Source organism: Tursiops truncatus, chromosome X (genome assembly GCF_011762595.2).
Source record: "Tursiops truncatus isolate mTurTru1 chromosome X, mTurTru1.mat.Y, whole genome shotgun sequence".
Classification (NCBI taxonomy): Eukaryota; Metazoa; Chordata; class Mammalia; order Artiodactyla; family Delphinidae; genus Tursiops; species Tursiops truncatus.
This window is the reverse complement of record NC_047055.1, coordinates 33,710,405-33,734,975: the sequence shown is the minus strand read 5'-3', so window position 1 is coordinate 33,734,975 and position 24,571 is coordinate 33,710,405. Positions and strand designations below refer to the sequence as shown.

The 24,571-nt window shown below is 39.7% G+C and overlaps 1 long non-coding RNA gene across 1 annotated transcript in view; it reads right to left on the bottom strand.

Moving 5' to 3' along the window:
* The window catches only part of LOC141277652 (uncharacterized), a 69,702-nt gene extending 46,629 nt beyond the window's left edge, over positions 1–23,073 (bottom strand). The window contains exons 1-2 of the long non-coding RNA XR_012329389.1: positions 22,618–23,073; positions 20,493–20,573 (exon numbers count right to left, since the gene is read on the bottom strand). This is a non-coding gene — a long non-coding RNA (uncharacterized lncRNA). The remainder of the gene's footprint in view (positions 1–20,492; positions 20,574–22,617) is intronic.
* Positions 23,074–24,571: the final 1,498 nt, after the last annotated feature.

The window sequence follows — 24,571 nt, the reverse complement described above, 5'->3', positions numbered from 1 at the left end:
AGCTCAGCCACGCTACTGCCAGAAGAGATGAGCCAAGAAAGGGACGAAAACCTTTGACAGCGAGTCCCAGGAGTAAAATCCATGGGCTTTTTATAAAGACTGTACTCATGCCTCCCCTGCCAGGAGCATCCGCAGTTCTCCATGTTACACGAAAATCTTCTCCAAAACTCCATGTCACAATACATTCCTGTCCCCTAATATCAAAGAATAACAACTAATTGGAAAGGGACAAGGACCTCTTTCAGCTTGCTAAATTTTCTAAAGATAGTTTTGCATATTTGTTCTATGTAAAGTTGTATAGAAGGACATTTGTAACTTCAAGGTGTTAAGAGCTAAGTAAAGCAGTCCATCTGAGGACTTTACTCATTCTCTCTCTCTCTCTCTCTCACTCATATACATTATTAGTAAATGATAGTCTTTAAAACTTAGAGTCTGTTGTCTTTACTCCATGGTATTTTACACCAGGTCACAAGTTCAGTTACTTATATGGACAAGATGGGTAACATAAATGAGTAATATGGGTCTGACATCAGAAAACCTGCCACCCAGCCTCTGTGTCAGAGCACAAAAGGAAGCTCTGGGGACTGTGGCAAACTGGAGAACACACTGGGTCAGGGGGTCAGCTGCTACCCAGATCTAGCTGATTTAGATAGATGTGGACAATTTTCATGTGACATTCTTGAATTTTTAAATGTTGGCCTCAATTACAACCAGCACATGATGAAAGCCAAACAAATTATATCAGCTCAGGGACTAACCAGTTTGGATTTCTGCTTTACCTCGCACCACCCAACCTTTACCAAGAAGGCCTCGGTGTCCACATGCTGTCTTCCTGCTCTCCAAGCCAGTGCAGGGGTCTTCAGGTAAGTTATGTAATCTACATGTGAAAACCACCCCACTGTCAATGGCCCAAAAAGAGGTTTGGATTTAGAAAACCCAGATTATTTTGTGTCTTATTATGGATTCAAGAATTGTGGCCGAATTCCAGCTCTTAATGATTGATGCTTAGGGCAAAACAATTTTGTTATCTATTCTATTATTACTTATTATAGTGCTCATTGTAAGTACAAATAAGTACTTATTAAGTATTACTTATAACATTGTAATAATTCTCTGAGAGAGAAAGAGGGAGAGTGTGTGTTTGTTTAGAGTCCTCCACTATCCTCCCAACAAAGTTACCAGTTTGGGGTTAAAAATAGGGTTGTATAGTTTTGTGTTTTATTTGGCATATCTCTGATTACTATAGTGGATTTTTTTCATAGGCGTTTTGATGATATACAACTCCTTTTGGGTGACTGGCCTATTTCTATCATTTACCTGCTTTTTCACTGGACACTTTTTTTTGCAGGAGCTCTTTATATGTCCTGCTTATAATCCCTTTGTATCCTATATATATAAAACATTTTTTCTCAGTTGATATTTTGCGCACACTATTATTTTTGTTGAGGTATTTATTTATATACCAAAAAAGTGGACAAATCCTAAGAGTTTTGACAAATGTGTGCAGTCATGTGACCACCACCCTGATCAAGATAGAGGATATTTACAGCACACCAGAAGTTTCCCTTGTGCCCTTTCCTAAACAATACTGCCCCCAAGATGGCTCTCATGTCTATCACCCTAAACTGAATTTAACATGTTCTTGAGTTTCATAGAAATGGAATCAGTGTATACTCTTCTGTGTGACTTCTTTCACTTAATATAATGTAACTGACATTCATCAATGTTTTGGGGTATATTGGCAGTTTGTTCTTAGAAAAAGGACTGTCTTGTATTCCATCTTATGAATAGACTACAATTTCATTATCTATTCTATTGTTCATGGATATTTGGGTTGTTTCCAGTTTGGGGCTCTTATGAATAAAATGGCTATGAACATTTGCTACAAGTCTTTGGGTAAACATATGTGCTCATTTATCTTGGATAAATACTGAAGACTGGAAACGCTGGGCCACAGGATAGGCACATGGGAATGAAAGTTTTCTTATTACAATGTCACTTAATTGTTTGAAGGTCTTCTGTATTACATGTAAAAATTTTCACAGTGTTCAACTAGTGGTTACTGGGGGAAACAGGGGGAAGGGCAATATAGGGGTGGGGGAGTGGGAGGAACAAACGACTAGGTGTAAGATAGCCTCAAGGATGTATTGTACAACACAGGGAATATGGCCAATATTTTGTAATAACTATAAATGGAAAGTAACCTTTAAAATTGTGTAAAAAATTTAAAAAAAACTAGAAAAAAAGTTTCACAGTGTTCTACCATCGACATTCCTTTTAATGATCAATCAGCTGATAAATTGACTAGTCCTTCAATTTTGTTGAAAGTAAATAATTTAAACCATCTGACTTGCAAAGGAACTTCTTTCCCAATTATTGGAAATCCCAATGGTTAAAGCTAGAACAATTTGAGGAACAAAATAAACAACAGTACAGTATTATAGCCCATCGAATACAAGAAATATCCATGAGTCCATATTGATATAATACAGAATTGAATAAATAAATAAATAAGGTGAAGAAGGCATAGCTATTCCTTACAAAAGAATTCCACGTAATAAATGTAGAAGGAATATGGGAAATACAAAATCACCATTAGAACACCAAACTAATAACTGTAGCAGACAACATCCACCAATGGATGCTAAAAATAGTAGGTAAAAGTTTAAGGAGGACCTGGACATTTGCACAGTCTCAAAATATCGCTCCCAAGATATGCATTAATTACAAAGGGAACATCTAAAATTATTTCAAAGAAGTTAAAAATAAATTTAAAAATTGGAAATTGTGCATTTTAAGATTTGTCTTGTGGGCTACAGACATATAAACACATACACACATTATTTTGTATGCTGTATTTCAGTTTTCTAATCTAAATCTCCTAGAAGTGCCTTTAAAATTAATGGTAGACAGAGAGAAAGATACTTGATAATTTTATATATATATTAGTAATTTAATTTTATTGTTGAAAATTATTGCTTATAATTATTCACTTGACAGCATTAGAAAAACATATAAGCTGAGGAGAAAGATTTTTTTCCCTACTTAAATGAAACTGGTTTCCTAAAGTCTTGGGCATCACATTCTAGAAAGCATTTTAGAAACACTTCGTCCTACACTTGTACAGAGGTAGACTTTCTGCTTTTATAAGGGCAATTTTAATCTATATGTAGAAATTAGCAGCACATGGAAGAGAAGCTATAGGACCATAAAGAAGTGAGAGGTCCACAACCTAATCAAACTTACAAGCTTTTGTACAGCAAACAAAACCATAAGCAAAATGAAAAGAAAATCTATGGACTGGGAGGACGTATTTGCAAATGATGCGACTGACAAGGGCTTAATTTCCAAAATATACAAACAGCTCATACAACTCAACAATAAAAAAACAAACAACCCAATAGAAAAATGGGCAGAAGACCTAAATAGACATTTCTCCAAAGAAGATATACAGATGGCCAACAGGCACATGACTACAATGAGGTACCATCTCACACCAGTCAGAATGGCCATCATTAAAATATCTACAAACAATAAATGCTGGAGAAAGTATGGAGAAAAGGGAACCCTCCTACATTGTTGGTGGGAATGTAAATTGGTGTAGGCACTATGGAAAACAGTATGGAGGTTCCCCAAAAAACTAAAACTAGAGTTGCCATATGATCCAGCAATCCCATTCCTGGATATATATCTGGACAAAACTATAATTCGAAAAGATCCATGCACCCCTATGTTCATAGCAGCACTATTTACAATAGCCAAGATATGGAAACAATCTAAATGCCCATCGACAGATGAATGGATGAAGATGTGGTACATATATACAGTGTAATACTACTCAGCCATAAAAAAAGAATGAAATAATGCCATTTGCAGCAAAATGGATACACCTAGAGATTATTTTACTAAGTGAAGTCAGAAAGAGAAAGACAAATACCATATGATATCACTTATATGTGGAATCTAAAATATGACACAAATGAACTTACCTATGAAACAGAAACAGACAGAAAACAGGCTTGTGATTGCCAAGGGGGTGGGGGAGGAGGGGGAGGGATGGATTGGGGCTTTGGGATTAGCAGGTACAAACTATTATATATAGAATGGATAAACAACAAAGTCTTACTGTATAGCACAGAGAATTATATTATATATCCTGTAATTATATCCTGTAATAAACCATAATGGAAAAGAATATGAAAAACAATATATATATATGTGTATGTATGTATAACTGAATCACTTTGCTGTGTAGCAGAAATTAACACAACATTGCAAGTCAACTATACTTCAGTAAAATAAATTAAAAAAAAAGAAATGAGAGGTCGACAAAAGTTATTTCTTACCAGTGCTCTCCTTGCTTTTCTCCATAGGACTCTTAGGAATGTTGCTGTTGTTTTTAAGCAATAGTCAGAAGATGAGTTATATCATAGTAAGTCTCAGGATATATGTTCTGCCTTTCTTTCTTTCTTTTTTTTTTCATCTTTATTGGAGTATAATTGCTTTACAATGTTATGTTAGTTTCTACTGTACAACAAAATGAATCATCTGTATGCATACATATATCCCCATATCCCCTCATTCTTGAGCCTCCCTCCCACCCTCCCTATCCCACCCCTCTAGGTTGTCACAAAGCATGGAGCTAATCTCCCTGTACTATGCAGCAGCTTCCCACTAGCCATCACTTTTACATTTGGTAGTGTATATATGTCAATGCTACTCTCTCACTTCGTCTCAGCTTCCCATTCCCCCCTGCTGTGTCCTCAAGTCCATTCTCTATGTCTGCGTCTTTATTCCTGCCCTGCCACTAGGTTCACCAGTACTGTTTTTTTTTAGATTCCATATATATGCGTTAGCATATGGTATTTGTTTTTCTCTTTCTGAATTACTTCACTCCGTATGACAGATTCTAGGTTCATCTACCTCATTACAAATAACTCAGTTTCGTTCCTTTTTATGGCTGAGTAATATTCCATTGTATAGATGTGTTCTGCCTTTCTTTTGTGTAGCAGGAGAACAACTCTGAAAGGACAGGTGGGAAAGAAAAGCTTGGTAGGACACCTTAACTACAGGCACATTCTCAGGCAGATCAGTTTTAGGAATTATACATATAGAAGTTGAAATGATGCTGAAAATTGATTCTCTTAATACTTTTTTTGCCTGCTTATCCCTTGGGAAGTCATTGTGTTCCTCCAGAGAAAGGAATACTTCTGATTTATGGTGATTCCAGCATTTCAGAAAGACATGACAATTTTTGCTTCAATAGCTTCAAATTGAAAATTAATTATAATGGTTATAATTGGTACAAATATTACTACTATTATATAAGTCATAGTAATAGCTTATATTACATAGCATTTTGGGGTTTTCAAGTTCTCTCATATATATTACCATTTCATGTCATTCTCTTTGGCCTTAGTTAACCTGTAAGCAGAGACTGAGGGAAAGGCTTGAGTGCAGGTGGTATATTAGAGAAGCAATTCGAAGGAGAGAGATGGGGAAGTGAAACAGGAAAGGAGAGAAAGACAATACGTTCTTGAGTTTGGTATCTCCATGGATAGTTGGGAAGCTGAGCAAACTAAAAGAGTGTGTCTTAGAACTACCAGCCCAGGGGAAAATGAGGAAAGCATTTATCCATAAACTCTGGCTCCCATTGGTCAAGGGTAGTCCCAAGAACATTCATTTCCACAGAGTAGGGAGCAATAGACAGGAGCAGTGGGTCTAATGTGAAGCAGTGTCAAATTGGAAGTCTTTGAGGAAATAAACAATGCAGGAGTGGCTGGGGTAGGAGGTAAGGTCAAGATGGTTTGAAACTACACGAGAAGTGTCCTATACATGTCCTTATAGAAACACTATAAGATAGGGCAGGCATTATTAATCTCACTTTAAAAGTATCAACAACCTACTGTGCTATTACTAGTAAATGAATTGGACACTCTGTGACTCAGTTTCCATAGCTGGAAAAAAGCAGGGACTAAAACCTCTTACCCCTTCCATTATGAAAATAACTGGGAACAGCTGCAAAATGCTATGAGCTCCCAGAACACAGCTATGTAAATAAATTATTGTTATTGTGCTTTATAGTCAATTTGAAAACAAGATGAGTCTTTTGTCATTTTAAAATATTGAATTCTACATCCAGCAAAATTGAAAAATACAGAGGGGCCAATTTTAGCTCTCATTCTTTATGCATATCTCCCACTGACTTTAAAGGGAGTTTGGCTCCCTCTGTCTATACATAATTATACAAAGTAATCATAAAATTCCACATTTTAGTTCTTGTATAATGAGCCTCAAAAGTCAATAATGAACTACAAATATTCATAGAAAATATTCCTTTCTAATTTTAGGATTGATAATTCACTGCTGCTTCTATTTTGTGCATCAAGAACAACTAGTGGTATGATTACTTCTCAGAATTTATGCCCTCATTCAGGAGCTAAGTGACTCCTTTTTTATTGTATTGTATTCTTTGAAGGAAGCCATATTGAAGCCTTTCCTGGCTCCCTGGCCATCTGTGACTCCATGCTACATCAATACACCTCCACCTCAAAGTACAAGGAGGAGTTAGTCTGTAGTGATCCACATGGATACAGGTGGCATGGAATTGTCAGGCTAGTAAACAACTGATGGCCTATGGTCTGGGCCCTGGGACATATAATTAGGTTGAATGATTGTATTTTTTTCCTGATTAACTGGCTGGGTTTTGGTATGGTCATGGACCTATGACCATAGCCCTCGGATTGTAACCCATGCAATCATGCCCAGGTAATCACAGCCACCTTCCTGCGATCCCAGGCCAAGGCAATGACATAGACAGAGAGAATCCTAGGACTGTATAATCTTGTGAGAGCTCATTTCTTCTTCTTTTTCTTCTTCTCCTTCTTCTTTCTCTTCTTCTTGTTCATTGCTGGTTTGTATTATGTGCTAGGTTCTGTTCTACATTTTTAACTCATTAGTCCTTACAATAACCTATGCAATAGTTGTGTTATCATATCCATTTTACAGATGAGAAAACTTATGCTTAGATAGGTTAAATAAATTGCCCAAAGTCACCCAGCTTGTTAGTGGCTGAGAGGGTATTTAAACCAAGATCTGTCTGATGTCAAAGCATTTATTTCTTCTAAGTAACATTCTGTCTGTGTTGAAAGAAAGTTCTGTGTCCTCTGGACACAAGTTATCAGGGCAGCTTTACACTATACTTGAATTTGTTATTTCAGTATTTTATTATTGACCTAGTATAGATACAATTACTGTTCTGACCTCCACATCATTCACCCTGGCCATGATAATTTCTGGCTCTGACCCTATCCTGAAAGATTGTGCCTAACCCCAATAGTCCTTGGCAGGAAGATCTAGAGCCCAGAACATTCAAAGTTTTAGTCTCTTCAGACCTTCATGATGCTTATATCCCAAAACCCTTCTCTACCCATTCATTTATTCAAAACATTTTTTACTGAGCTAGGCACTACATGGCCATTACCACTACATTAATGAAGCTTGCAGCCTAATGGAAGAGACAGAAACACACACAAACAACATGCACATGCACATACACTCACACATGTGATAAGTATGCTGAAGGAAACAAATAGGGGGCTATGCCAGAGAAAAATGGAGGTGGGTCTATTTTAGATTGTCAGGGAAGGTCACTCTGAGGTGGTCAGCTGGAAAGATAGAAAGGGGCAAGCCATGTTAAGAGACAGCGAAAGAGCACAGCAGACACAGAGAAGAGAAATGGCAAAGGGCAAGAGGAAAGGGTTTGGCTAGTTCAACTAATAGAAAGGAGACCAGTGTGGAGTGAAGTGGAAGGGGGATTGAGATGGAGGAGTAGAAGGATATGGAGCTCATCTCCTCCCACAAACACATCAAAAATACATCTACATGTGGAACAATTCTCACAGAAAACCAACTGGGAGAAGATCTCCTATACAACCAATCTACGAGAAAGATCTCCACATAACCAGGTAGGACAGGAAAAAAACTCATCAGGACGGGACCAGCGCCCCTGGAAAGTATCTGTAAAGAGCAGAAAGTCCACACAGGCATACCCTCACCCTGGGGAGCTCCCTTGCCTCCTAGGAAATCCACTGGGACAGACAGAGGGGCTGGAGAAGCCTAGACTCTACTTGAGAGGAGTGTGCACATGCTGGCTTGCTAACAATCAGGGCAGAGAGAGACCAGCACTGGCTACCACCTCCCCACACTTCCCAGTCCGAAGTGCACACTGGGTGGGGCTACAAATATGCAGAGCTGCTAAGCACTGAATATTGGACAGACAGGCCCTGGGAGAGGACTCATCTAGCTACATGGAGACAGCATGGAGGACCTGGGGTTTGGGCCAGCCAGAACCACGGAGCCCTTTTGTCAGTGTGTGCGCGGTGGGGGTGGGTCCGGCTGTGGAGTCCACTATCAACCAGTTCACAGCAGAGACAGGTCCAGCGGCAGTGGACTTTGGTGTGCACACAAGTGGGATCACAGAAACACACGTTTTAGGCAGACAGCCCTTGGGAAAGAATACGCAGTGGTTCATTTCCTGGCAGCAGCACTCTGGCTCTGCTCACACCACATGGCAGCTTGGAGCTGGATCTGGCGTGGACAGATTCTATGAGAGGTCTGCCCCAGAGACAGCCCAGATCCCAGGAAGTAGCATAAGCTCCTGCAGCCAGCACCTTGGCACCCAACACCAGCCCATTCCACACCATAGCCTAGCACTAAGTCTGGGATGAACATAATGGAGAAAGGGATACAACTCTGGGCTGCTTCTGGGCAGAACCGCGGACGCCTGTACAGGCGGTGAATAGGTTGGCTGTGCCCACACGGGACTCACTTGCTTCAGCAGTCACCTCCACTGGAGCAGGGCATGCACAAAAGGGCAATTGAGACTGATCAAAAGCAACCCTCAGGGCTTCTCATCCAATAACTGGGGAGGAGACCCTCTCCCTGACAGGGCTATGACAGCCATGGAGCAAAGAGGAGGCCCCGGCCAACATCCAGTGTAGGCTCTGGACACCACAACACCAATCACACTCCCTATCAAGGGGATAACAGCCAGCACACTCTGAGGAAAGACATGGCTGGCATCCATACAAAAACCAGCCCTTGCACCAAAAATATTGGACTCACACACTCTACACAGGGACATTCCCACATAAAAATACCCCTTCAGGACCACAGTATATAACTGTTTCTCCTAAAGTCATAGAGATAGAGAGAGTTAAGTAATAAGAAAAAGCAGAGGAACTACTCCTAATTTAAAAAAACATGAGAAATTCCATGAAAGAACAAATAATGAAACAGACCTTACCAGTCTACTAGACCCCAAGTTCAAAACGGAGGTAATAAAAATGTGAAAGGAATTAAGAAGGATTCTCAATAGAAATGCAGATCCCTGTAACAAGGAACTAGAAACTATAAAGAACAACAAGTCAAAACTAGACAACTCAATAGCTGAAATAAAAACCAATCTAGAAGCAATGAATAGCAGACTAGATAACACAAAAGAACGAATAAGTGACCTGGAAGATAGAATAATGGAAATCACCCAATCAAAACAGCAGACAGAAAAACAAATGGAAAAAAAAAGAAAGCAACATACAAAATTTATGGGATAATATAAGGTGTGCCAACCTACACATAATAGGGGTTCCAGAAAGAAAAGAGAGAAAAGGGTATTAAAAATGTATTTGAAGAAATTATGGCTGAATATTTCACAAAACTAAGGAAGGAAACAAATATCCAGATACAGGAAGCACAGAGGGTCCCAAACAAGATGAACCCAAACAGACCCACACCAAGACATATCATAATTAAAATGGCAAAAGTTAAACAGAGGATTCTAAAGACAGCAAGAGAAAAGCAGAGTCAGTTACAAGGGAAATCCCCTAAGGCTATCAGCTGATTCCTCTACAGAAACTTTGCAGGCCAAAAGGGAGTGGCAAAATACATTCAAAGTCCTGAAAGGGAAAAACGTGCAACCTAGGATATTCTACCCAGCAAGATCATCATTTAGAATACAAGGAGAAATAAAGAATTTCTCAGACAAGAAAAAACTAAAAGAATTCAGCAATACTAAACCTACCCTAAAAGAAATATTAAAGGGTCTTCTATAAATAGAAAAGAAGCGACAACCTATAGAAAAGAGAAAATCACAATAGGAAAGGCAAATGTATAAAAGGACTGAAAATCACTTAAATAAGTGCATAGAGTACATAGAGTAAAAAAAAATTGTAAAAGCTATTATAACTACAATAAACAGTAAAAGCATGAAGATGTAAAATAGGACATCAAAATCATGAAATATGGGAGTATAAAAATCTTTTTAATGTGTTTGAATTGAAATGAATACCAATTTAAAGGAAGTAGATATAGTCATGGGTCAACATACTTGAACCCCATGGTAACCAAAAATCAAAAACACACAATAGATTCACAAAAACCAAAAATAAAGGAACTCAATTTACTACAAAAGACTAAATGCTCTGGTCAAAATACATAGGCAGACTGGATTTTTAAAAAACCACGAACCTGCAGTATGCTGCCTACAAGAGATTCACTTCAGGATCAAAGACCCACACAGACTGAAAGTTAGGGTTTGGAAGAAGATATTTTATGCAAATGAAATGGCAAGTAAGCAGGGGTAGAAATAGTCATATCAGACAAAATAGACTTTAAAACAAAGTCTGTAAAGACAGGCAAATAAGGGTATTATATAATGATAAAGGGATCAATACAAGAAGAGGATACTACACTTGTTAACATATGCACCCAACATAGGAGCACCTAAACATATAAAACAAATACTAATGGACATAAAGGGAGAAACTTACAGAAATACAAAAATAGTAGGAGGCTTTAACACCCCACTGACATCAATGGACAAATCTTCCAAACAGAAAATCAAGAAGGCAATGGAGGTCCTAAATGACACAATAGATCAGTGGGATTTAACTGACATCTACAGGACACTGCATCCAAAAAAATTTTAAAAAGTACACACTGGGTCACAAAACAAGCCTCAACAAATTTAAGAGGATAGAAGTTATTTCAAGTACCTATTCTGACCACAATGGTATGAAACTAGAAATCAAACACAGAAATAAAAATGGGAAAAGAACAAATGGAGACTGAAAAACATCCTATTTAAAAAACCAATAGGAAAATGATGAAATTGAAGAAGAAATCAGAAAATACCTCAAGTCAAATGACAATGAAAACACAACCTTACAAAATCTATTGGATGCATCAAAAGTAGTTCTAAGAGGGAAGTTCACAGCAATACAGACCTTCCACAAAAAAACCCAAAAAACAAAAAAAAAACAAACAAAAGAAACCTGAAATAAACAATCTAACCTACCACCTAAAGGAGTTTGAAAAAAACAAAACCCAAACTCAGCAGAAGGAAGGAAATAATAAAGATCATAGAGGACATAAATAAAATGGAAATTTAAAAAAAACAATAGAAAAGATCAATGAAACCAAGATCTGTTTTTCTGAAAAAATAAACAAAATTGAAAAACCTCTAGCCAGGTTCATGAAGAAGAAAAGAGAGAGGACCAAAATAAACAAAATAAGAAATGAAAGAGGAGAAATAACAACTGTTACCACAGAAATACAAAAATTCATAAAAGAATACTGTGTACAGTTATATGCCAATTGGACAACTCAGAAGAAATGGACAAGTTTCTAGAAACATACAGCCTGCCAAAATTGAGCTGAAAAGAAACAGATAATTTGAACAGACAGATCACCAAAAGTGAAATAGAATCTGTTAAAAAAAAAAAAAAAACCTCCCTGCAAACAAAAGTCCAGGACTAGAGAGATGTACTGGAGAATTCTATCCAACATACAAAGAAGAACTTATACCTATCCTTCTCAAAATATTCCAAAAGATTGAAGATGAGGAAACACTGCCAAGTTCATTCTATAAAGCCACCATCACCTTGATACCTAAACCAAATACACTCAAAAAAAGCAAATTACAGGACAATTATCTTTGATGAATATAGATGCAAAAACCCTCAACCAAATATTAGCAAACCAAATCCAACAATATATAAGAAGGATCATACACCATGGTCAAGTTGGATCAATTCCAGGGTCACAAGGATAGTTCAACATACAGAAATCAATTAATGTGATACATCACATGAACAAAAGGAAAGACAAAAAAAAAAAAGAAACATGGTCATCTCAAAAGATGCAGAAGAAGCATTTGACAAAATTAAATATTCATTCATGATAAAGACTTTCACCGAAGTGGGTATAGAAGGAACATATCTCAACATAATAAAAGACATTTACAACAAACTCATAGCCCACATAATATTTGACAGTGAAAAGCTGAAAGCCTTCTCGCTGAATTCAGGAACAAGACAAGGATGCCCGCTCTCACCATTTCTTTTCAACATAGTATTGGAAGTCCTAGCCACAGCAATCAGAGAAGAAACAGAAAGGTATCCAAACTGGAAAGGGAGACGTTAAACTGTCACTATTTGCAGATGACTCTAGAGAACACTAAAGTCTCCACACAAAATTATTAGAACTAATAAATTAATTTAGCGATGTAGCAGGATACAAAATTAATATATAGAAATCTGTTGCATTTCTTTACACTAACAATGCAATATCAGAAAGTTAAAAAAAGTGCCATTTTAAATTGAGTCAAAAACAAAATAAAACAAAACACCCTAGGAATAAACTTAACCAAGGAAGTGAAAGACCTATATGCTGAAACCTATAAAACGTTGATAAAGAAAACTGAAGATGATTCAAAGAAATGGAAAGACATCTCATGCTCTTGGACTGGAAGAATTAATACTGTTAAAATGGCCATGCTACCCAAAGGAATCTACAGAGTTAATGCCATCCCTATCAAAATATCCATGATATTTTAATCAGAACTAGAACAAATAATCCTAAAATGTATACGGAAACAAAAAAAAACCCCAGAATTTTCAAGACAATCCTGAGGAAGAAGAACAAAGTTGGAGGCATAACTCTTCCAGACTGCAGGCTATACTACAAAGCTACAGTAATCAGAACAGCATGGTATTGGCACAAAAATAGACATATAGATCAATGGAACAGAATAGAGAGCCCAGAAATAAACTCACACACCTAAGGTCAAATAATCTATGGCAAAGGAGGCAAGGATATACAATGGAGAAAAGACAGTCTCTTCAACAAGTAGTGTAGGGAAAGCTGCACAGCTACATGTAAATCAATGAAATTAGAACACTCCCTCACACCAAATACAAAAATAAACTCAAAATGGTTTTAAGACCTAAATATGGGCTTCCCTGGTGGCACAGTGGTTAAGAGTCCTCCTGCCAATGCAGGGGACGTGGGTTCAAGCTCTGGTCCGGGAGGATCCTGCATGCCACAGAGCAACTAAGCCTGTGTACCACAACTACTGAGGCTGAGTTCTAGAGCCCGTGAGCCACAACTACTGAGCCCGCGAACCACAACTACTGAAGCCCATGGCCCTAGAGCCTGTGCTCTGCAACAAGAGAAGCCACTGCAATGAGAAGCCCGTGCACCGCAACGAAGCGTACCCCCCACTCGCCACAACTAGAGAAAAGTCCTTGAGCAGCAATGAAGACACAACACAGCCAAATAAATAAATAAAAAGAAAAAAAGACCTAAATATAAGACATAACACTATAAAACCCCTATAAGAAATAAATAAATAAATAAATAAAATAAAAAATAAAACCCCTAGAAGAGAACATAGGCAAAACATTCTTGTATGTAAATCATAGCAGTATTTTCTTACATCAGTCTCCCAAAGCAAAAGAAATTAAAGCAAAAATTAAAAAATGGGATCTAATCAAACTTATAAGCTTTTGTACAGCAAAGGAAACCATCAACAAAACAAAAAGACAACCTACAGAATGGGAGAAAATATTTGCAAACAATGTAACTGACAAGGGTTTAATATCCAAAATATACAAACAGCTCATACAACTCAATATCAAAAAAACAAACGACCCAATCAAAATATGTGCAGAAGACTGAAATAGACATTTCTCCGAAGAAGACATACAGGTGGTCAAAAGGCACATGAAAAGATGTTCAACTTTGCTAATTATCAGAGAAATGCAAATCAAAATCACAATGAAGTATCACTTCACACTGGTCAGAATGGCCATCATCAAAATGTCTACAGATAATAAATGCTGGAGAGGTTGTGGAAAAAGTGAAACATCCTACACTGTTGGTAGGAATGTAAATTGGTATAGTCACTAGGGAAAAAAAATCTAGAGGTTCCTTAAAAAAAACTAAAAATTGAGTTATCATAAGATTCAGCAATCTCACTCCTGAGCATATATCCAGAAAAGATGAAAAATCTAATTTGGTAAGATACACACACACCAATTCTCATAGCAGCACTATTTACAATAGCCAAGACATGGAAACAACCCCAGTGCCCAACAACAGATGATTGGCTTATGAAGATATAGTGTATATATATATATATATATATATATATATATATATATATATATATACACAATGGAATATTACTCAGCCATAAAAATAATGAAATATTGCCATTTTCAGCAACATGGATGAACCTAGAGATGATCATACTCAGTGAAGTAAGTCAGACAGAAAAAGACAAATATTATATGATATCAGTTACGTGTGGAATATAAAAAATAATACAAATGAATCTACATACAAAGCAGAAACAGACTCTGGACATAGAAGGGTAAAGGAACCAGGGGGAAGGGATAAATTAGGGATATGAGAGTAACAGATACAAACTACTACACATAAAATAGATAAGTATCAAGGAATTACTGTACAGCACAGCGAATTATACCCAATATCTTGTAATAACCTATAATGGAAAATAATCTGAAATATACATATATATATGTATATATGTATTTGTGTATTATGAATGGAATCATTTTGCTGTATACCTGAAACTAACACAATATTGTAAATCAACTATACCTCAATTAAAAAAAAGAAAGGCTACCAGTCTACTTTGAGCTTATTAATCAAGAGAGCAAGAGAGACTGTTAGATCAGGCTATAGAAAGACACGGGGGCCAGATCTTGACCAGACTCTGTTGGAGGCCTTGAAAAAGTATTTTTGTTTACTTCTTATATTCATGGGAAGTCATTAGTTTTTAAGTGCCAGAGTGATATGATGTAATTCTTAGTATGTAAGCTCATTTTGACTTTTGTGTGGAAAATGAATTATATGAAGGAAAAAGTGGAGGCAGGGTGACCAATTAGTAGTTGCTTGCAGGTTTTCAGGTGAGAGTTGACGACAGCTTTGATTGGGGTGATAATCATGGAGGTGGTGAGAAATGGACAGATCCAACATGTATCTTGATGGTGGAATTTACAAGATTTGCTGACAGAATGGAAGCTGAAGAAAAGAGAGCAAATCAAGAATGACTCTCAGGTCTTGATCTGAACAACTGGAGGAATTGTGACACCATTTATCAAGATGGGGTATGCTGTGGGAGGAACAGATTTGGGGGAAAAATATCAAGAGTTCTGTTTTGGTCGTGTTCTACTTGAGGGTCCCATAAGACCTAAGTGGAGACATTGAATTGGCAATCAGGTAAATGAATCTGGAGTCCCAGGGAGACATCAGGGCTGGATATGTACATTTAGGAGTCAGAATATAGATGGTAAATAAAACCATGGAGCTGGATGAGATCATTTAGGGAAAGAGTCTGTTAATTGTGTCTTTTGCCTGCTCCAGCCCCACACTGGAATGTAAGCTCCATGAGGGCAGGTATTTCTATTTACTGGCAATTCTTTAGTGCCTATATTTGTTCACTTATTAAAAGTTCATTGAATGTGTAGAATGAATGATTTTAAGTTTCTCATTAAATACCTCTCAATAGATGGCACTTGGGCCCACCCTAGCCTCCTATCATTTGTTTCTTATTTTTTTTAACTATATAAATTTCAGGTAACAACACTATAATTTGACATCTGTATACACTAATCTGTTTTGAGTTTGTTTTTGTTTATTTGTTTTGTTTTAGATTCCACATATGTGTGAAATCATACAGTATTTGTGTTTCTTCATTTGACTTATTTCACTTAGCATAATACCTTCAAGGTCCATCCATGTTGTCAGAAATGGCAGGAATTGATTCTTTTTTATGATTGAGTAGTGCTTCACTGTGTATTTATACTGCATCTTCTTTATCCATTCATCCATTGATGGACACTTAGATTGTTTCCATATCTTGGCTATTGTGAATAATGCTGCAATGAACATAGGGGTACATATCTTTTCGAATTAGTGTTTTTGTGTTCTTTGGGTAAATACTCAGAAGTAGAATAGCTGGGTCGTATGACAGTTCTAGTCTTACTTTTTTGAGGAATCTCCATACTGTTTTCCATAGTGGCTGCAGCAATTTACGTTCCCACAAAAAGTGCACAGGGTTCCTTTTTCTCCACATCATTTCCAACATGTTATTTCTTGTCTTTTTGATAATAGCCATTCTGACAGGGGTGAGGTGATATCTCTTTGTGGTTTTGATTTGCATTTCCCTGATAATTAACAATGTTGAGCATCTTTTCATGTACCTGTTGGCCATCTGCATGTCTTCTTTGGGAAAATGTCTATTCAGGTCCTCTGCCCATTTTTTAATCAGGTAGTTTGATTTCTTTGTTGTTGAGTTGTATGAGTTCTTTATATATTTTGGACATTAACTCCTTATCAAATATATGATTTGCAAATATCTTCTCCCACTCAGTATGTTTCTTTATTCTTTCTTGTTTCTCTCATAAGGAGTCATATTCAGTCATGGTAATAACAGCCATCACATCTCCAAGTTTCAGGGAAAGTTATTGTCTGGTCACATCTGCCTCTCGTGATGTGTTCTTCTCTGTGAGTTTCCTTTGCCTAGGCCTTGTGACTTTTTTACTTGCCACCACTCCCAATTCTTTGCCCTATTACCCAAACGTAGAGGGAACTTGAAAATTGAACTCCTCACGGGGCTATCTGAATCGAGGTCAGGTTGAGAATTGGCAAAGTTTGCCTGGAGAGGCAAAATAGGATAAATGCACTAATGCTTGATTTTATCACACTCCTCTAGGCAAATCCAGCTCACTGCTTGTGCATAGACTGGGCTGCTTAAGTTTATTATCTAGAACTTGTAACTCCAGTAAACATTCCCAGGATCCTTGTAATGCAATTGCACTGTATAATTTTCTTCAGATACTTTAAAAACAAATCCTATTTCTATTGTTTAATCTCGGAATCAAGCCAGACATATTGTGGTGCCGAGTTGGTTGTTTTATGTTTTAAGCACCCGGCTCCCCTGCGGGCACTGGCATTTTTGCGTCTGCTCACATAGCAGGCTGCCTCTTGACCCTCCAGGTCTACTGGGAAACTGAGTTGGCATCAGCAAACTGCTTTACCCATAATTCATTTCTGTAATACTGCACGCCAGGCACCTGAAGCAAAGTGTCCTGCTGCCACCACCACCAGGCAAAACTGAATCATGTGCAGACACCAACGCCCCAGGCTGCTGGCTAAGAATAAGATAAGCTCAAAATAACCTTCACTATCCCCAGCGGACCTTGTTGCCTGCCAGCCTCCTCTTTATCACTGCCTACGATTGGCTGAAGAGTCAGGTAGACAACTAGTTCCTGAGCCCTGAAATAACATTGACAACAGAGATAAATCTCCTGCCTGGGTTAGAGGCTCATCAAAGCTGAAGGAAAAGATGTTCAATCATTCTGGCACTTTCTCAGCTGCACTCAGGATTTCTAGTATGGGCTTCAGATTTTGGACCTCCCCAGTTCAGATGGGTGGTGTGTGGATGTGAGTAGTGGAGGTTCGAACAGGGTGGGAGAGGTAATAGGCTTAGTGGCAGGGGAGAACCAGGAGGTCTGTGCCCATGAGCTCAGAGCTGCATTCTTGTACCCAGGTCCCTGGTCTCTGTGAATAGACCTATATTCAGGCTGTCTGAATGACAACTACAGCTAAGACATGCCTGGTTAGTGGGAAGCAAAGGTTGCTAAGGATGGGGGGCACCTCTCTGCCCATGAGAAGTCACACTCCTCTATACCACCTCCTTCAGATCTGGGGGTACCTTTTCTAAGAGTGAACATAAAGCAGGAGGTGAAGGCTTTGGTGTTTCCTGAGTCCCACATATTGAACAATCTGACAGCTGAGAGCTCCCAGGGCCCTGACTCACCACTCTCATGGTTCCCCTCAACTTTCACCTCAGAAGAGGTATTTTCCTCTCTCGTAGCAGCTAATGGTGGTACCATAGGATGGATTAAGTACTTGACTCTACCCAGCTAAAAGGAAGCTGTTACTGGTTCTTCTAGGATTAGAAGACTTATCAATAACAAGAAGTAGGGATGTATGGGTAGGGATGTATGGGTAAGACAGCAGACCTTACTGACCTTAAATGACCTGTGATATCAAAACCAGGGATTCTCAATAGGAACAGGGAGCAAAGCAGTAGAGCATGAATATTATGAAAAATATGCCAAGGTTATTATGATGCTCACCTTTAACTTTATATCCATGCATTAGCAAGTTACTCTTATTAATTTCCTAATTCACTAAAGAGACAAAAATGGCCCAGATAAGTAACATGACCTACAAAAGGTCACCTAGCTAAGAGCCGTGCCAGAACCTGCCTGTATTCTCAAGTTCTTACGTACCTATCACTGTTGACCCACTTAAACCTTTGACCATGAGAATAAGTGACTTAGAGCAACCATCATCCAGCACTGAGAACCAGGGCTTGCAAGCAATCTTCCTTGACATGAGTATTAATCAGCTCAGGCTACCATAACAAAATACCACAGACTGGGTGGCTTAAACAATAGAAATTTATTTTCTCACAGTTATGGAGGTTAGAAGTCCAAGATTAAGGTGTCAGCAGGATTGATTTCTCCTGAGGCCCCTTTCCTTAGCTTGCAGATGACTACCTTCTTGCTCTGCTTATGTGGTCTATTCTTTTATGCACATGCCTCCTGGTGTCTCTTCCTTTTTTTTGTAAGGACACTAGTCCTATTGGATTAGGGCCCTACCCCATGATCTCATTTATCCTTAATTACCTCTCTTAAGGCCCTATCTCCAGATAGAGTCACATTGGGAGTTAGGGCTTAAACATATGAATTTTGGGGGGACACAAGGTCAGTCCAAAACAACATGAAAACTCTGTGACAACTGGGTACAAAGAATATTTATCCCCACTCACCCTGCATCTATGCAACTGCATTTCAATCTTCCTTCCTAACCGCATGCCACAAAGAACCTTCCTCCACACCTCTATAACCATCACTGCTGCTTCCACAAGTCACATTCCTTCCACTCTTCTCCAGCCCCAAAACACACTGTCCCCAGTTCTTCTGTCTGGTCCTGGAGCTATGTCTTCTGCATGTATTTTTCATATATGGGTTCTGTGCTCCCCAGAAACCCTATTAGCTCCTTAAGGGCATAGCCCAAATGTCCTGTTTCTTTTGGAGCCCAGGTAGCAAATATCTGGGCACACAGAGGGCACATGTACTAGAACCACGTTATGCCCTGTTTAATGACATTACATGAAATGACAGTAAATGTCACAGCACTCCAGAAATGTTGACTAAGTGACTGCCGAGGGACAGGAACAGGGTCACCTCATCCTCCTTTCTGCTCCCTTTTTTAGTCTTTTCCAAACACCATGGAAAAGGTCTTGCTCTCTGCTTCTGTTAGACAGTTCTATTTTCTGCCCTTACACTCTAGGCAGTGAGAAACTCAAATAAGAATAAAGGGCATTTATCTCACTCTGAGAGGCTGAGGGTTTTTTTTTTTTTTTTTGCTGCTGCTGCTGCAGCTCTGGGGCTCTTACCCTCCCAAACCAAACAGCTAAATAACAAAAAATGAAATTAGGAATAGGAAGCAGGGGAAGGGAAGGAAGGAGGAAGGAAGGGAAGGAAAGAGTAAGAAAGGGAAGGAATGGAGGTAGAAGGGAAAGCCAAGCCAACATTACAGCGCCATGCTGCCCTGCCTGCTGAGAACAGGAAGGGAGCTACATTTTACAAAGCACCTGTAAATAGAGCCTTTGTCTGGACGAAGATCCTAATGAGACCTGAAAGAGGAGTGAGCCCTTTTCCATTCTCATGATCATGTTAAAAGTGTAACTTCATCATCTGACTTCTCATCAACCCAAGAATGAGGGCAGCAAGTGCCTAGTGGTTTATTTTTGTCTCTGATATCACAGCCCAGATCCCAGAGGGAGCCCAGCCTGGCTTATTTAAGACCACACAATGTTGCTATTAAACTCGTGTGTGCCTGAGGGACCCTTCCTATCTGCTGTAGGGGAAGAGAGAACCAAAGCTGAACCTTGGCTGTCTGGCCCTTGTCTCCCAGCCAGTAGTTTAATAGTAGCACTGAACCAGAGAAGAGGCTCAGTGACACTCCGAGTCTGGTGAGCACATTGAGCAATTGCACCTGGCCCAGTGAGCTGATCTGTCACCAGTTAACAGGTCTGGAGTACTTACTAGACACGAGACTTTGCATTAGGGACAGTGGGTCTTTTCCACGGAGATGACATGATCTATGCCTTCAGGAGCTCCATGATCCTGGGACAAAATTAATTCATTAATATATTAGTTTTTATTGCTGCCTAACAAATTACCATTACTTTGTGGCTTAAAATAATACCCATTTATTAGTTCACAATTCTGCAGGTCAGAAGTGCAGCATGGTGTGACGGGAACCTCTGCTCAGGGTCTTACACGCTGTCAGCTGAGCTGCATTCTCAGCTGGAAGCCCCAGGCTCTCTTGCAGAGTTGAGTTCCTTGCAGTTGCAGGACTGAGGTCCCTGTCTCTGTGCCGACTGTCAGCCAGGGGGCCACTCTCTGCTCCCAGAGGCCCCTTCCATATTCAAACTGGCAACAGCATTTCACATCCTTCTCATGGATGTGAATATCTCTAACTTCCCCTTCTGCCTTTCCTTTCTGCCACCAGCTGAGAAAAGTTTTCTGCCTTTATGGGCTCATGTGAGTAGATGAGGCTCACCGGGCTAATTGCCCTAATTGAAGGTCAGCTGTGCCATATAATAATATAATCACAGGAGTGATATCTCATTATACTAGAAGCTCAAACTGGATGTATTTTTAGAATTCTTCCTACCACAAGTAATAAAAGGACACTTGTATATGTGTGTGCACCCACATACACTCTTTTCCCTTCCCTCTTCACCATTCACAGTTTTGCAGACCTGTGAGTCCATAAGTCAATACATTTCCAGGATCTAGCAATAGTCAGAATTTTCCCCAACCTCTCCTTTCTTTTTGGTATGATTTTGGAAATAGATCCTACTGTTCCCATCACTTCAGATACTAGTGCAGTCCTTGACTTTAGACCACAAAAGGGTGAGTTTACAGTTATGGTAGAGCACTGCCTTGAGAGCAAATTCTCCCTCATGGTTGGTCAGAAGAATGGAAACTGTTTTGTTGTTGTTGGTTTTACAGAAGTGCTCAATGGTGTGTAGCAGTGGGTGGTGACCATTTACATTTCACAAGTTCCCTGAAACCCCAAATCTCTTTGAGCTGCTGATTTTGAAAGTACTTCCATTTATCTAAATGCTCATGATTTTTCTATTATTTAGAAATAAAATAGGTTTCTGGCTATTGTCACATTTGATAGTCTAAAATACAAATTCAAAGAGAAAACTGTGCACAAGTGAAGACGTGAAAGCAGGATATGTTAAAGTTATGGTGCAGCTGGGAATCAGGTTGAACAGAGGGCTACTGCCCATGCATTGCTGTGATTTCCAGAAGAAAAGGGACGTGCATTATTCTTCAGAACCCAACCCAACAGAAATATGATTATGTTTGAATGGTAGTATGCCAGCCCTGCAAATGATAATAGTCCTTGAAACTTAAGGTGTAAGAAGATTCTAGCCTAAAAGCAACCAGGGAAAGATCAATTACTGAGGATGGCCCTCATATATACCTTCAACCTATATCTGAGTTATTCTTTATACTTATGCATATATACCATGGATATTTACATGGATTCTTTTGAGCTTCCCAACTACCCTGTAAAAGGAATGGCTATGCAAAAAACGGGGGAAAAAAACCTCTTTCTAAATGTGCTAATTGAAAACAACCTTAGTCTGGCAAGAGTTTAGAGTTAGGAAAGGCAATTTTGTTGTTAATGAGTTAATGTTCTACACTACTGCTGACTCAGACCTAAAAGTATGGTGTGGAGATGTGCTCGTCCTGGCTGAGAGAGCAAAACTGTGAAAGAGCTTAGAGATCTGTGGGGAAGTATACTGTCAGAGAAAGGAAAGCTTGCATAACAATGAGATAGGTCCTTTTTCCTAGGTTGTATTCCAAAGAGTTTAGAGTTTGGTTCAGAATCCTAGAATGCTACTGAGTCAGAATTTTGTATAAATAATGAGAGCGTGTCTGACCTAGAAAAGAGAGATGAAGTGTATAAAGTTCAGCCAAAAATAGCTTTGCATTTGGGCGCAGGGAGCAAGGAAGCTGAGACAGAAATGTGGCATTAGACTGGGGGAAATAGAGACTTTACTCTTAAATGGCGCACACAAAAACTCACATGTTCCAGGACCCAGGGCAAAAGCAGTAATTGGATAGGAACCTGGGTCAGACCTACCTGCTGGTCTTGGAGGGTCTCCCGGAGAGGTAGAAGGCAACTGCAGCTCACCCTGGGAACGTAGACACTGGCGGCAAACATTTTCGGGAGCTCCTTCTACCACGGGGATACTGGTGCTCCTCCCTCTAGCTTATTAGCCCCAGGACCAAGCCCTACCCTGGCCCAACAGCCTGCAGGCACCAGTTCTGTGATGCCTCAGGCCAACTAACTAGCTGGGCAGGGACACATCCCCAACCAGCAGCAGACAAGCTACCTAGACCTCCTGAGCCCACAGCCGCCAACTCTGGACGTGGCCCTGCCCACCAGAGGGCCCAGGACCCAGCTCCACCCACCAGGCCAGAATCCCCTGGGCCCCGGCCCCGCCCTCCAGGAAGCTTGTTCTAGCCTCTGGACCAGCCTCACCCACTAGGGGGCAGACACCAGACGCAAGAAAACCACAGTCCTACAGCCTGTGGACCCATCCTGCTTATCAGTAAGCCAGACCCTGCCCTTAGACCAGCTGGGCCCGGATACCTTTCATTTTGGACAACTAGCAGGCCAACTAGCAGGCCAATACAAGCTTCGGGACACTCCAGACCCCATACCCAACTGTGTCAAGAAGTTCCCCCTCCCCACCACCAGTGATCTGACACCTACTCTGGTTACCCCAGGCCCTGCAACCAGACTTTAGGACCCAATTCTGCCTGCCAGTAGTCCAGCACTAACCCCAGGACCTGGCTTCACCCACCAGCGGGTGGGCAACAGCCCCAGAGTCTTCTGAACACTGACTCTGCCCACTAGTAAGCCAGCACTAGCCTAGAGTTATTACTTTGGGAGTCATCAATATTTAAGTCAGTGGTTCTCAATCACAGCTGCACATAAAAATCACATAGTGACCTATAAAATTTATATATGTCCAGGCCTTACCCTAAACCAATTAAATTAGAACCTCTGAAAGTGGGCCTAGGCATTAGCAGTTTTAACTCTCCAGCTAATTCCTATTTGCAATCACCGTTCAGAACCACTGGCATAGATCAGTGCTTCTCAAACTTTAATGAATATGAATCACCTGGGGATTTTGCTAAACGGCAGATTATGATTCAGTACACCTGGGGTAGGGCCCAATATTCTAAATCTCTAATGCACTCCCATGTTTTTGGACTATAGCTCACACTTTGAGTAGCAAGGGTATAGATAATATTTAAAGCCATGGAATTGCATGAACTCATCAAGGGAGTGGGTATAGACAGAGAAAATGCAAGAACAGTTATTGTTTTTCTTTGTCAACAGTTGGGACCAGGCAGATTATTAAATTTAACAAGGATTAATTAAGATTTTGTCAGACACGGCTTCCCTGGTGTCGCAGTGGTTGAGAGTCCGCCTGCCGATGCAGGGGACGCGGGTTCGTGCCCCGGTCCAGGAAGATCCCACATGCCGCGGAGCAGCTGTGCCCGTGAGCCATGGTCGCTGTGCCTGCGCGTCCGGAGGCTCTGCTCCACAAAGGGAGAGGCCACAACAGTGAGAGGCCCGCGTACCACCAAAAAAAAAAAAAAAAAAAGGTTTTGTCAGACAAATATATTACAGGGTGAGCAGGGGGCAAAAGAGTGGTACATTTATTCAAGAGGTGGTTACATTGATAAACTATGGACTTTGGATTGGGTAAGTAGGATGGGATCGAAGAGTTGATAGAGTGGGGATATTAAAAAACATGAGCTGAAAGAATAAGAAGTGTGGTCAGTAATGGGAGGCTGGAAATCTGGATTTTGGTGATGGTGCACTTATTGCCAATGTCAAAAGTGGGAGCAGCAGAGCTTGAATGGAAGAAAAATATCATCGGAGGTAAGGAAGTCAAAGAACTGAGAGTCCAAGAAGTTGGCAGAGTGGTTCATGTGGATGTTAAAGTTTCCAAAAGGATGACAGAAATAGGAATGAAAAACAAAAAGAAAATGAGCCAGGTGCTGAAGTCTTCAGTGAA